This window comes from Vicia villosa, linkage group LG5 (assembly GCF_029867415.1).
Source record: "Vicia villosa cultivar HV-30 ecotype Madison, WI linkage group LG5, Vvil1.0, whole genome shotgun sequence".
Classification (NCBI taxonomy): Eukaryota; Viridiplantae; Streptophyta; class Magnoliopsida; order Fabales; family Fabaceae; genus Vicia; species Vicia villosa.
In genome coordinates, this window is record NC_081184.1 from 143,734,628 (window position 1) to 143,750,374 (window position 15,747).

A 15,747-nucleotide genomic window follows, 5' to 3' on the forward strand; every position below is an offset into this window, starting at 1 on the left:
TAACTTATATAAAAGTCACCCTACAACGAGGCCGATAAATAACAATTGTGTTTAAAAAAATTTGAAGAAATGATATGTAAATCATTTTCTAATAGTTGCACCACATAATAAATGACAAAAAAAAAAACAAGAAGGGATTGTGATGAAGAGGGGAGGGGAATGATAAGCTACATTGAATTACATTCTAAAAATTCTTTCATCTCCAAGTTCAATCACTCATCTTTGTGGATTAAGGCATTCAATATATCACTAATTCAAAGCACCAAGAATGAATTAAATAATTCATTCTATGATAGATTTGAATTAAGGAACATATATCCAACTTTATCTACACTTAAAGTCCATTGAACTTGAAGAGAAAATTGGAAGTTTAAAATTTCAATTCAAAGTAACCATCAAAAGAATGAGTAGAAAAAGAGAAATCACAAAAAACAACTTTAAAAGGCAAAAACTTGCATTCTATTATTAGGAAATCGGTTTCCTGCACAGATTTTTAAATTCGATGCAAAAAACAGTGAATAAAACCGGATTCCAAAAACAGGGGAACCGATTTCTTGACAGATTTTCAGAAAAACAACATTTAAGAGATAAAACTTTGATCAAACATTTTATCAAACACCTTATGATCTTAGTTGCAATTGAACACAAAAACTCCATTAAATTATGAGCAATTAGCACCAATGAAATCACAAAAAAGGCTCAAATAATCAAGCAACCAAAATCAACAAAAGATCACATTGTGAGAGATGAAAATAAGTTTACCAAATGTGGATCTAGAAAATCCCCAATCAACTTCAAAACTTGCTTCAAATAAACTCCAAGAATCTCTCTCCTAAACTTTGATCTAGAGAATTAATGAAGAGAAAGTGTTTGGATGAAGGTTTAGCTCAAAGATTAGTAAACTTCAATGAAAAGCTTACTAACTTTTGGAAAATTGAGCTTCGAGTGAATTTTGATAGATGAAAATAGTTGAGAGAATTCTTTGCAAGGTGAATTTGGCTATCAAAGGCATCAAGAGAATTTTTTGCAAGGTGAATTTAGTTATCAAAAGCTTCAAGAGAATTTTTTGCAAGGTGAATTTGGCTATCGAAATCTTGTTGAATTAGTGAAATGAGGTTTCTATTTATAGAGTTTAGGCTTAGAATTAGTAGTGGTTTGGAGTTTGGTTTCGAACCAAAATTAGGCTTGGAAATTGATTTTGGAGCTAAAATTAAGATCAAGTGGTGCACATGTCATCAAATGGGGGTGCATGATAGAATTTAATTATGATGAGGTAGGGAATTATTTTTTGTATGATCAAGAATATTCTCTCAAAAAAGGAATTGGTGTCAAATACCACCAAATTTGATTTTTTTTTTTACAATTTAGCTTAGGAAACTGGTTTCTCTAAATGAGGAAACCAGTTTCTACAGTGAAAAATTAAAGTCCAGGCGTCAAAAAGCAAAGGGAAACCGGTTTCTGCAGGGAAAAAGTTACAGACAGCTGATTTTGTTGATATCTCCGAACTAAAATAAGCAAGACCGTCTTTGAGGGCGTGCAAAGCGGGCTACCGTAAAGGGCCTCAAAATTTTCACACTTAACATGTGGCTAAATAGGGCCTCATAAAATGTTTATATTAGTTAAACTATGGTAAGATAGGGCCTATATTTTTTTACCATAATTAAACAACGACTAATCTACACAGGGCCCGAAAAAGTTTAGACGACCTTGAAAATAAGCACAAAAAAAAGAGAGATTTACTGCGTGCAAAAATATATCTTCAAAAACAGGAAACAATTTAATATATTCGTGCAGGGCATGAAAGAAATATAATAAGGATGTCAAGAGAAATTGCCTTTTTTTACATATGAATTACACTTGTAAAGTAGTATTTTCTTTTATGAAAATCCTCAACATTGAATATCATATTTTAATATCACTTTTTTAATCATCTCATTAATATACTACACTAAAATATTACCAGATAAAACAATAAAAATAATATTGAAGAAATGAAACTTTTAATATCACTTTTATAGAAAAAGTGATGTCACAAAATCCAGTATTTAAATATTAACTTAGACTCATTTGCATAATGGTGGAGATTGAAAAATATTTGGTTCATTTTCTCGCAAACATGTTGAAGTCCTTAACTTTACTTAGCATCTTATGGATGATTATTTCAACTTTAGCCCTAACTCAGGGTCAACAAGTTGAATGGAGTCCCACAAAAACAACAGTGCGTGTTTCAAATGATATTGGCAGCTATATGACTATGCATTGTAAATCAAGAGACCATGATCTTCGCATTCGTGATATCCCTCCAGGTGAATATACAGAATGGTCTTTTCGAGCTAACATTCGAGGTACCACTTTGTATACATGCCTCTTTCTATGGGACAATGTAGAAAAGAACATGGTAATGTATGATGCTAAGAAAGATGAAGATTTATGTATTTCTCAGTGTTGGAGAGATATTAGAACTGATGGAGCCTATTTTTATAATCAGAACAAAAAGTCCTGGGAGAAAAGATACTCGTGGTAAAAGCTTTAAGCTTTTCTTCTATGTATTCAAGAAGAAAATAAATTAAATATTAATAAATTTGTTATACTTGTTCTTGCTTAATATTTACCTATCAACTTTTTTATTAATAAGTGATATTTTGATTCATTTTGTGACATGTCTACAATAAGGTTTAGGTCTATATTGAGATTTAAATCTATCAAATACTAAGATAAAATAAAAAAATTACCCCATATTTAGGGATGTTCGCGGGCCGGTTTGGTTAGGTTTTGAGAGAATTTGATGCCTAAACCGATCAAAAATATATATTGGTTTGGATTGGATTTGCACACTTTTGCAATAAAGCCCAAATTGAACCAAACTGAGAAACAACAGGTTGGTCTGAGTTGGATTGATCGGATACACTAACAACAAATATGCACAAATATTTTTCAAAAATATCTATTTTACATAAACTAAATTTCAATAATAATATAAAATCCCAAATTTGTTCGTTTCTACGTATAGATTATGAATATCACAAATGAATTTTCATTTTTTCTTCTTGAAATTGAATACGTTATACTAATTTCCATGATAATTATGATATAAATATTACAAATTAGTTATGGTTGGCTCGAGAAGACGGGTCCGTGGATAGAGTTTTGGAAATTCGATGCCCGAACCAATTAACAACGAATTTTGTTGGTTTGATTCGGTTTTTGCCCGAACTAAAAAAATGCCCAAACCAAACATTATGGTTTTGTTTGGCTTCCGGTTTGGTTCAAATTCCGGTTTGCTTCGGATTTTCCCGAACCAATAAAAACCCCTACCCATACTCCTACAACAATCATCTACTCTTATATGTTTTTAAATAGATCAATTACCCTTATTTATTTATTTATTTTCGAAATAGAATTTTTTGTACTGCTACACTAGTGTACCGAAGAATGTCACTTAAGGAATCTAGATACTTAATATCTCTTCATCGGATAAATTGTAATAAGTTTTGCGATATTATAATTTTTTATCAAATTTTTGTTCACCTGGTAACTTGTTATAAATTTTTCGGCATTATAATTTTTCACTAAGATTTTGTTCAATAGATAACTTTTTATAAGTTTTCTGCTATTATAATTTTTTATCAAAATTCCATTCATTGGATAAATTGTTATAAGTTTTTCGGTATGTTTCTTTTTTCATTTGACAATGACATATTAGACAGCGGTTTTAAAACCGTTTCCAAGAGTGCACAATTGATAACCTTTAGCCAGATCACCCAAATGTTCCCAATTTGGTATACAAGTAAGACAATGGAAACAAATTTTTTTAACTTTAGGTCACGAGTTTTCCGTGTGCCTAAACTCATTTTTGTTCTAATCACCGGATAACTTACCTATAAGTTATTCAAAATGCAATTTTTTTATCAAATATAACATGGACATATAGCTTCGTGAAAAGACTACTAGAGAATATACATTTTAAAAAAAATTGGACACAATTTTTCGTTGTTGCCTAAAGTCATCTTTGTTATAATCACATACTAACTTAACATAAGTCATCTTAAATGCAATTTTTTCCAGATGTAATATTAGAGTCTTTTAGTCAAATCAAATAATTGTAAGACTGGGGTATAATTATTATATTATGACGTGTTATTATAACTTTGATTTTTTTATAGTTTTCATTTATTTTATATTTAACGTGACATTCATCATACAAATATTATTATATATATCACTTTCACCGCTAGTCAAAAATCCATAATCAAATCCCATTTTCGCCATTATCCAAAATTCATCATCATCATCATCATCAATTTTTGTATGAATAACTTACGAATATTGAAATTTGGACACACCCTAACAAACCCAACCTTATAACCACTGCCAAATCAAAGTTAACGATATGTCTTAATTTCAAAATCCTGATTCAATCTACGAATATTAAAATACAGACACATTCATTTAAGTAACCACCCTCTGTCTTTCCGTCTTGTTTTCCTTCCATTTGAAACCAAACAAACAAGTGTAGAATAAAACTCTCACGAGTGCCTACTCCTGTTCTAACATTGTTTCAATCTTTCTCTCAAGCTCTTCTCTTTTTTATTCAAACCTAACGTCTTCATCAACTTCCTCTCCATTCAAGATAATCGATTCATTGCTCACATTTGATAAGTTTATCATATCCTTTCTTTTTTGATTCGTGATGCATGCAATTCATTAAGGGTCCGTTTGGTGCGCAGGATAAAGTACAGGATAAAATATCTGTATCATATCCTATCTCAATCCAGTGTTTGCGGACACAACAGGATATGATAAGTTAATCCTGAAACTTATCTTATCATGTCTCACTAGTTCAAATTGTTATCCTGAATATGAGTCGAGTTAGAATCCAGCAGGAAATGATAAGAAAATGATTTACTAATTTATCTCTATAAAATATAATTTAAAATAAAAAATTAATTATGACAAAATATAAATAAATAATAATTTGATATTAAATTAAAATATTAATAATTAATTTAATATAATAAAAAAATTACAATATTTAAAAATAAAAAATATGAATACTAATTTTATTTTTTATCAAATTAAATATATGTTATTGCAAGGATAATTTTGTCATTTACATACTTTTATATATATATATATATATATATATATATATATATATATATATATATATATATATATATATATATATATATATATATATATATATATATATATATATACTAGAATTCATGATCTTTTTCAAGAAAAATTGAAATAATTTACTCAATTGTGACAATGAATTTTTTTAATTGTAAAAAATTCTTTTTTTTTTTACCAATTTTAAAATATTTTTAAAAATAGTTTCTATAAAATATAATTGTTTACAAGGGTATATATATATTCATACTATTTGTAATTATTTACTCAATAGTATCAATGGTTTTTTTTTAATTATTGAAAAATATTATTTTTTATTAATTTATTAATTTAAAATATTTTACAAAATAATTTAAAAAATATATAATTATTTTACAAGCATGTGTATATATATATATATATATATATATATATATATATATATATATATATATATATATATATATATATATATATATACTATCTGGTATTCTGTGTGAACCAAACGCATGATAGGATAAGTCTTATCACGTGTATCATATCCTATCCTTATCCTTCTTGATATCGATCATATCACATCTCTATCATATCTTGCGCACCAAGCGGACCCTAATAGGTTATAACTATGCTACACTAGGAAATCTCCAATAGAAAGTAATATTTGTTTGGTCCTAATTAGATTTGGTAAGAATTTGGAACATTTGAGGGTTAGGGTATGTGTATGAACACTTTTGCTATGGTGAGTGTAGTTTGGATTTTTAAATCCGGACCGTTTACCCGGATAACAAAATTCAAACTTTGTTTTCATTTTGTTTTTAAATTTGTTTGCTAATACATCATTTTCGCTTCTTAGATGATGATATGCCTTTTTAAAGTTTTTGATGGTTATTTGGACTGGATTGGATGTTCATAAGCACACTAATACAAAATATACCTTCGGTAACACTATATAACCACAACCATTTACTCAACCGTAATAATATCTCATTTTTAACCCGCATGATTTTTTTATTTTATTAAAAAACTTTGCATCACAGTTCTTAAAAACAACCGTGGTCCTAGAATTTGGGTAACAAGCTTCGAATCCGAACATCAAGATTTTTTTCAATTTTTCAATAAAAATAAGCGCGCGTCCCTTAACATTTATTGTTATTTAAAAATAAAAATAGAATAACTACGGTTGTTTATTTTGTTCATAACACACAAGAGTACCCTAGTAAACGAGACGACGTCGATAGAAAAATCTTCATCTTCATTCATTTTTGGGAACAAATATCATTTCCTTGTCTTTTCATCCTCTCCGAAGGAAGGTACGTTACCTTTATCTGTTTATTGTTCATTGTTGATTATTCATTTCTCGGTCTCTCTCGCGCTCGCTGTGGTATGGTTTTCTTTTATATGGTGGTTTTATTTCGATTTTCGTTTGATTTTATTCAAATTTTATGATGTTTACGTTGTTAGAAAGCTATGTGTTATTGTCATGTGTCATATTCTGGATCTATGATGTTTTTGAAGTTAGAAAGTTATGTTCTTGTTTTTGTTTTGGTGTTATACCTCTATAGCAAATGAAGAAATAAGTGTGGTTATGAATATGCTTTAGGTTTTGGTGTTATATTTATTGTGATGAATATATATATATATATATATATATATATATATATATATATATATATATATATATATATATATATATATATATATATATATATATATATATATATATATATATATATATATATATATATATATAAGCATGTTATGTGTAGCATTAGTGTGTCATTCACATTAGTCTTTTGGTATAAATTTCAGATTTTGTTATGGACCTTAGTTGGATGAAAGATGATAGATTAAGTCCGGTGTATGAGAAAGGAGTTCTTGAATTCCTTGAATACGCTAAACAAAATCTTGCTTACAATAATGGTGTCTTTTATTTTCCTTGGATTAATTGCGGGAATATAAAAAATGGTCATAGGAAGAAATATTATATCACCTATGTTGTGAAAGAATGTGTCAAACTTATATATATATATATATATATATATATATATATATATATATATATATATATATATATATATATATATATAAAATATATATATATATATATATCAAGTTAATTGACTTAAAATCTCATGATTGTTATGTCTTGATGCAACAACTTCTACCAATGGTTATCTGTGGTATCCTTTCAAAAAATGTAAGAATAATTATAACTATATTGTGCTTATTCTTCACTGATATATGTAATAAAGTTTTTGATTTCAAAAATTTAGATGAATTGTAAGATGAGGCTGCAATAATCTTGTGTCGATTGGAGATGTATTCTCCTTCATCATTTTTTGATATTATGGTTCACTTGTTCATCTAGTAGAGAAATCAGATTTTGCGGTCCTATTTATTTAAGGTGAATGTATCTAGTAAATTAATACATGAAGATCTTTAAAGGATATAGGAAGAATCATCACCGGCCCTAAGCTTTGATCGTTGAAAGGTACATCACCGAAGAAGCTGTTGAGTTTTTCCAAACTATTTATTGGAAACAAAGTCTATAGGAATTCCAAAATCTCGTCATGCTGACAAATTTGGAGGTAGACGTACTTAATATTTAAATGTTAAGCCAATGGCTCGGGATGTACTCCCAAAATAGTAATAAAGAAAAAATATCTCCGAATGAATGACAAGTAGTTGTTGACACAACATAACAAGAAATTCATAAGTTTGTTTAATAAGAGGATTTTTAATGATGATAGTGCATTTGAGACAATTAAATGGTTGTCATACATAAAAAAAATTATTGTGATAACCTGGACGACATAGAAATTTCTAATTTTTCCTTTTATACAAAAGCAAAAGATGATCGCAGTACAATGTAAAATAGTAGGGTTATGGTTGCGGGAGAATCCATGTATTTCTCTAGTTTGAAAGATGTGAATCCTATTACCCTCATATTACACTAGTATTTTCATTTATGAAAATCCTCCACATTGAATATCTTATTTTAGTATCACTTTTTTAATTATCTCATTAATATACTACACTAAAATATTACCAGATAAAACAATAAAAATAATATTTAAATAAGAAAAACTTAAACTATTGATGAAATGAAACTTTTAATATCACTTTTATAGAAAATGTGATGTCACAAAATCCAGTATTTAAATATCAACTTAGACTCATTTGCATAATGGTGGAGATTGAAAAATATTTGGTTCATTTTCTCGCAAACATGCTGAAGTCCTTAAATTGTCTTAGCATCTTATGGATGATTATTTCAACTTTAGCCCTAACTCAGGGTCAACAAGTTGAATGGAGTCCCACAAAAACAACAGTGCGTGTTTCAAATGATATTGGCAGCTATATAATGATGCATTGTAAATCAAGAGACGATGATCTTGGCATTCGTGATATCCCTCAAGGTGAATATACAGATGGTCTTTCCGAGCTAACATTCGAGGTACCACTTTGTATACACGCCTCTTTCTATGGGACAATGTAGAAAAGAACATGGTAATTTATGATGCTAAGAAAGATGAAGATTTATGTATTTCTCAGTGTTGGAGAGCTATTAGAACTGATGGAGCCTATTTTTATAATCAGTACAAAAAATCTTGGGAGAAAAGATACTCGTGGTAAAAGCTTTAAGCTTTTCTTCTATGTATTCAAGAAGAAAATAAATTAAATATTAATAAATTTGTTATACTTGTTCTTGCTTAATATTGACCTATAACCTTTTATATTAATAAGTTGTATTTTGATTCATTTTGTGACATGTCTACAATAAGGTTTAGGTCGATATTGAGATTAAAATCTAGCAAATACTAAGATAAAATAAAAAATTACCCCATATTTAGGGATGTTCGCGGGCCGGTTTGGTTCGGTTTTGAGAGAATTTGATGCCCAATAAAAAATATATATTGGTTTGGATTGGATTTGCACACTTTTGCAATAAAGTCCAAATCAAACCAAATCGAAAAACAATGGGTTGGTTTGAGCTGGATTGATCGGATACACTAACAACAAATGTGCACAAATATTTTTACAAATATCTGATTTACATCAACTAAATTTCAATAATAATATAAAATCTCAAACTTGTTTGTTTCTTCGTATAGATTATGAATATCCCAAATAAATTTTCATTTTTTCTTCTTCTTTAAATTGGATACGTTATACTAGTTTCCATGATAATTATGATATAAATATTACAAATTAGTTATGGTAGGTTCGGGAAGACTGGTCCGCGGGAGGAGTTTTGGAAATCCGATGCCCGAACCAATTAACAACGAATTTTGTTGGTTTGGTTCGGTTTTTTCCCGAACTAAAAAAATGCCCAAACCAAATATTATAGTTTGGTTTGGATTCCGGTTTGGTTCGGATTTTCCCGAACTAATAAACACCCCTACCCATACTCCTACAACTATCATCTACTCTTATATTTTTTAAAATAGATCAATTACCCTTATTTATTATTTATTTTTTCGAAATAGAATTTTTTATACTGCTACACTAGTGTACCGGAGAACGTCACTTAAAGAATCCAGATACTTATAATCTCTTCATCAAATAACTTGTAATAAGTTTTGCGATATTATAATTTTTTATCAAATTTTTGTTCCCTGGTAACTTGATATAAATTTTTTGGCTTTATAATTTTTTACTAAAATTTTGTTCACCAGATAACTTTTTATAAGTTTTCCGCTATTATAATTTTTAATCAAAATTTCGTTAATTGGATAACTTGTTATAAGTTTTTCGGTATGTTTCTTTTTTCATTTGGCAATGACATGTTAGACCACGGTTTTAAAACCGTTTTCAAGAGTGAACAATTAATAACCTTTAGCCAGATCACCCAAATGTTCCTAATTTGGTATACAAGTAAGACAATGGAAACAACTTTTTTTAACTTTAGGTCACGGGTTTTCTGTGTGCCTAAACTCATTTTTGTTCTAATCACCACCTAACTTACCTATAAGTTATTCGAAATGCAATTTTTTTATCAAATATAACACGGACAGATAGCTTCGTAAAAAGACTACTAGAGAATATACAACATTTTAAAAAATAAAAATTGGACATAATTTTTCGTTGTTGCCTAAAATCATCTTTGTTATAATCACATACTAACTTAACAGAAGTCATCTTGAATGCAATTTTTTCCAGATGTAATATTAGAGTCTTTTGGTCAAATCAAATAATTGTAAGACTGGGGTATAATTATTATTTTATGACGTGTTATTATAACTTTGATTTTTTTTTTATCGTTTTCATTTATTTTATATTTAACGCGACATTCATCATACAAATATTATTTTATATGTCACTTTTATCACTAGTCAAAAATCCATAATCAAATCCCATTCTCGCCATTATCCGAAATTATTCATCATCAACATCATCATCAATTTCTGTATGAATAACTTACGAATATTGAAATTTGGACGCACCCAAACACACCCCAGCAAACCCAACCTTAGAACCACTTCCAAATCAAAGTTAACGATATGTCTTAATTTCAAAATCCTGATTCAACCTACGAATATTAAAATACAGACGCAGTCATTTAAGTAACCACCCTCTGTCTATCTATCTTCTTTTCCTAACATTTGAAACCAAACAAACAAGTGTAGAATAAAACTCTCACGAGTGCCTACTCCTGTTCTAACATTGTTTCAATCTTTCTCTCTAGCTCTTGTTTTTTTCATTCAAACCTAACATCTTCATCAACTTCCCCTCCATTCAAGATAATCGATTCATCGCTCACATTTGATAAGTTTCTCATATCCTTACTTTTTTTGATTTGTGATACATGCAATTCCTTTATAGGTTATAACTATGTTACAGTAGGAAATATCCAATAGAAATATAATATTTGTTTGGTCCTAATTAGATTTAGTAAGAATTTGGAACATTTGAGGGTTAAAGTATGTGCATGAACGCTTTTGCTATAGTGTGTGTAGTTTGGATTTTTAAATCTGGACCGTTTACCCGGATAACAAAATTCAAACTTTTTTTTCATTTTGTTTTTAAATTTGTTTGCTAATACTATATTTTCTCTTCTTAGATTATGATATGCCTTTTTTAAGTTTTTGATGGTTATTTGGACTCGATTGGATGTTCATAAGCACACTACTACAACATATACCTTCGGTAACACTATATAACCACGACCATTTACTCAACCGTAATGATATCTCATTTTTAACGCGCATGCTTTTTTTATTTTATTAAAAAACTTTGCATCACGGTTCCTAAAAATAAGCGCACGTCCCTTAACACTTATTATTATTTAAAAATAAAAGTAGAATAACTACGGTTGTTACACCATACCGTGGTTATCACTACGCTTGTTGATTGCAACTGTTGGGAGTTATTTTCCACAAAATTAAAACATAACAGGTTCTTTATTTTGTTCATAACATACAAGAGTACCCTAGTAAACGAGACGATATCGATAGAAAAATCTTCATCTTCTTCATTCATTTTTGGGAAGGAATATCATTTCCTTGTCTCTTCATCCTCTCCGAAGGAAGGTATGTTACCTTTATCTATTCGTTATTCATTGTTGATTATTCATTTCTTGGTCTCTCTCGCGCTCGTTGTGGTATGGTTTTCTTTTATGTGGTGGTTTTATTTCGATTTTCGTTTGATTTTATTCAAATTTTATGATGTTTATGTTGTTACAAAGCTATGTGTTATTGTCATGTGTCATATTCTGGATCTATAATGTTTTTGTAGTTAGAAAGTTATGTTCTTGTTTTTGTTTTGGTGTTATACCTCTTTTGCAAAGGAAGAAATAAATGTGGTTATGAATATGCTTTAGATTTTGGTGTTATATTTCTATATATATATATATATATATATATATATATATATATATATATATATATATATATATATATATATATATATATATATATATATATATATATATATATATATATATATATATATAAGCATGTTATATGTAGCATTAGTGTGTCATTCACATTAGTCTTTTGGTATAAATTTCAAAATTTGTTATGGATCTTAGTTGGATGAAAGATGATAGATTAAGTCCGGTGTATGAGAAAGGAGTTCTTGAATACGCTAAACAAAATCTTGCTTACAATAATGGTGTCTTTTATTTTCCTTGGGTTAATTGCGAGAATATAAAAAATGGTCATAGGAAGAAATATTACATCACCTATGTTGCGATAGAATGTGTCAAAATTATATATATATATATATATATATATATATATATATATATATATATATATATATATATATATATATATATATATATATATATCAAGTTAATTGACTTAAAATCTCATGATTGTCATGTCTTGATGCAACAACTTCTACCAATGGCTATCTGTGGTATCCTTTCAAAAAATGTAAGAATAATTATAACTATATTGTGCTTATTCTTCACTGATATATGTAATAAAGTTTTTGATTTCAAAAATTTAGATGAATTAGAAGATGAGGCTACAAATCTTGTGTCGATTGGAGATGTATTCTTCTTCATCATTTTTTGACATTATGGTTCACTTACTTGTTCATTTAGTAGAGAAATCAGATTTTGCGGTCCTATTTATTTAAGGTGAATGTATCCAATAAATTAATACATGAAGATGTTTAAAGGATATAGGAAGAATCATCACCGACCCTAAGCTTTGATCGTTGAAAGGTACATCACCGAAGAAGCTGTTGAGTTTTTTCAAACTATTTATTGGAAACAAAGTCTATAGGAATTCCAAAATCTCGTCATGCTGACAAATTTGGAGGTAGACGTACTTAATATTTAAATGTTAAGCCAATGGCTCGGGATGTACTCACAAAATAATAATAAAGAAAAAATATCTGTGAATGAATGACAAGTAGTTGTTGACACAACATAACAAGAAATTCATAAGTTGGTTTAATAAGAGGAATTTTAATGATGATAGTGCATTTGAGACAATTAAATGGTTGTCATACATAAAAAAAATTATTGTGATAACCTGGACGACATAGAAATTTCTAAATTTTCCTTTTATACAAAAGCAAAAGATGATCGCAATACAATGTAAAATAGTAGGGTTATGGTTGCGGGAGAATCCATGTATTTCTCTAGTTTGAAAGATGTGAATCCTATTACCCTCATATTACACTAGTATTTTCATTTATGAAAATCCTCCACATTGAATATCTTATTTTAGTATCACTTTTTTAATTATCTCATTAATATACTACACTAAAATATTACCAGATAAAACAATAAAAATAATATTTAAATAAGAAAAACTTAAACTATTGATGAAATGAAACTTTTAATATCACTTTTATAGAAAATGTGATGTCACAAAATCCAGTATTTAAATATCAACTTAGACTCATTTGCATAATGGTGGAGATTGAAAAATATTTGGTTCATTTTCTCGCAAACATGCTGAAGTCCTTAAATTTACTTAGCATCTTATGGATGATTATTTCAACTTTAGCCCTAACTCAGGGTCAACAAGTTGAATGGAGTCCCACAAAAACAACAGTGCGTGTTTCAAATGATATTGGCAGCTATATAATGATGCATTGTAAATCAAGAGACGATGATCTTGGCATTCGTGATATCCCTCAAGGTGAATATACAGAATGGTCTTTCCGAGCTAACATTCGAGGTACCACTTTGTATACATGCCTCTTTCTATGGGACAATGTAGAAAAGAACATGGTAATTTATGATGCTAAGAAAGATGAAGATTTATGTATTTCTCAGTGTTGGAGAGATATTAGAACTGATGGAGCCTATTTTTATAATCAGAACAAAAAGTCCTGGGAGAAAAGATACTCGTGGTAAAAGCTTTAAGCTTTTCTTCTATGTATTCAAGAAGAAAATAAATTAAATATTAATAAATTTGTTATACTTGTTCTTGCTTAATATTGACCTATCAACTTTTATATTAATAAGTTGTATTTTGATTCATTTTGTGACATGTCTACAATAAGGTTTAGGTCGATATTGAGATTAAAATCTAGCAAATACTAAGATAAAATAAAAAATTACCCCATATTTAGGGATGTTCGCGGGCCGGTTTGGTTTGGTTTTGAGAGAATTCGATGCCCAATAAAAAATATATATTGGTTTGGATTGGATTTGCACACTTTTGCAATAAAGTCCAAATCGAACCAAATCGAAAAACAATGGGTTGGTTTGAGTTGGATTGATCGGATACACTAACAACAAATGTGCACAAATATTTTTAAAAATATCTGATTTACATCAACTAAATTTCAATAATAATATAAAATCTAAAACTTGTTTGTTTCTTCGTATAGATTATGAATATCCCAAATAAATTTTCATTTCTTCTTCTTCTTTAAATTGGATACGTTATACTAGTTTCCATGATAATTATGATATATATATATATATATATATATATATATATATATATATATATATATATATATATATATATTATGATATATATATATATATATATATATATATATATATATATATATATATATATATATATATATATATATATATATATATATATATATATATATATATATATATATTACAAATTAGTTATGGTAAATTCGGGATGATTGGTCCGCGGGAGGAGTTTTAGAAATCCGATGCCCGAACCAATTAACAACGAATTTTGTTGGTTTGGTTCGGTTTTTTCCCGAACTAAAAAAATGCCCCAACCAAACATTATAGTTTGGTTTGAATTCCGGTTTGGTTCGGATTTTCCCGAACCAATAAACATCCCTACCCATACTCGTACAATTATCATCTACTCTTATATTTTTTTAAATAGATCAATTACCCTTATTTATTATTTATTTTTTCGAAATAGAATTTTTTATACTGCTACACTAGTGTACCGGAGAACGTCACTTAAAGAATCCAGATACTTAATATCTCTTCATCAGATAACTTGTAATAAGTTTTGCGATATTATAATTTTTTATCAAATTTTTGTTCCCTCCCTGGTAACTTGTTATAAATTTTTTGGCTTTATAATTTTTTACTAAAATTGTGTTCACCAAATAACTTTTTATAAGTTTTCCGCTATTATAATTTTTTATCAAAATTTCATTCATTGGATAACTTGTTATAATTTTTTCGGTATGTTTCTTTTTTCATTTGGCAATGACATGTTAGACCACGGTTTTAAAACCGTTTTCAAGAGTGAACAATTAATAACCTTTATCCAGATCACCCAAATGTTCCTAATTTGGTATACAAGTAAGACAATGGAAACAACTTTTTTTAACTTTAGGTCACGGGTTTTCTGTGTGCCTAAACTCATTTTTGTTCTAATTACCACCTAACTTACCTATAAGTTATTCGAAATGCAATTTTTTTATCAAATATAACACGGACAGATAACTTCGTAAAAAGACTATTAGAGAATATACAACATTTTAAAAAATAAAATTGGACATAATTTTTCGTTGTTGCCTAAAATCATCTTTGTTATAATCACATACTAACTTGACAGAAGTCATCTTGAATGCAATTTTTTCCAGATGTAATATTAGAGTCTTTTGGTCAAATCAAATAATTGTAAGACTGGGATATAATTATTATTTTATGACGTGTTATTATAACTTTGATTTTTTTATCGTTTTCATTTATTTTATATTTAA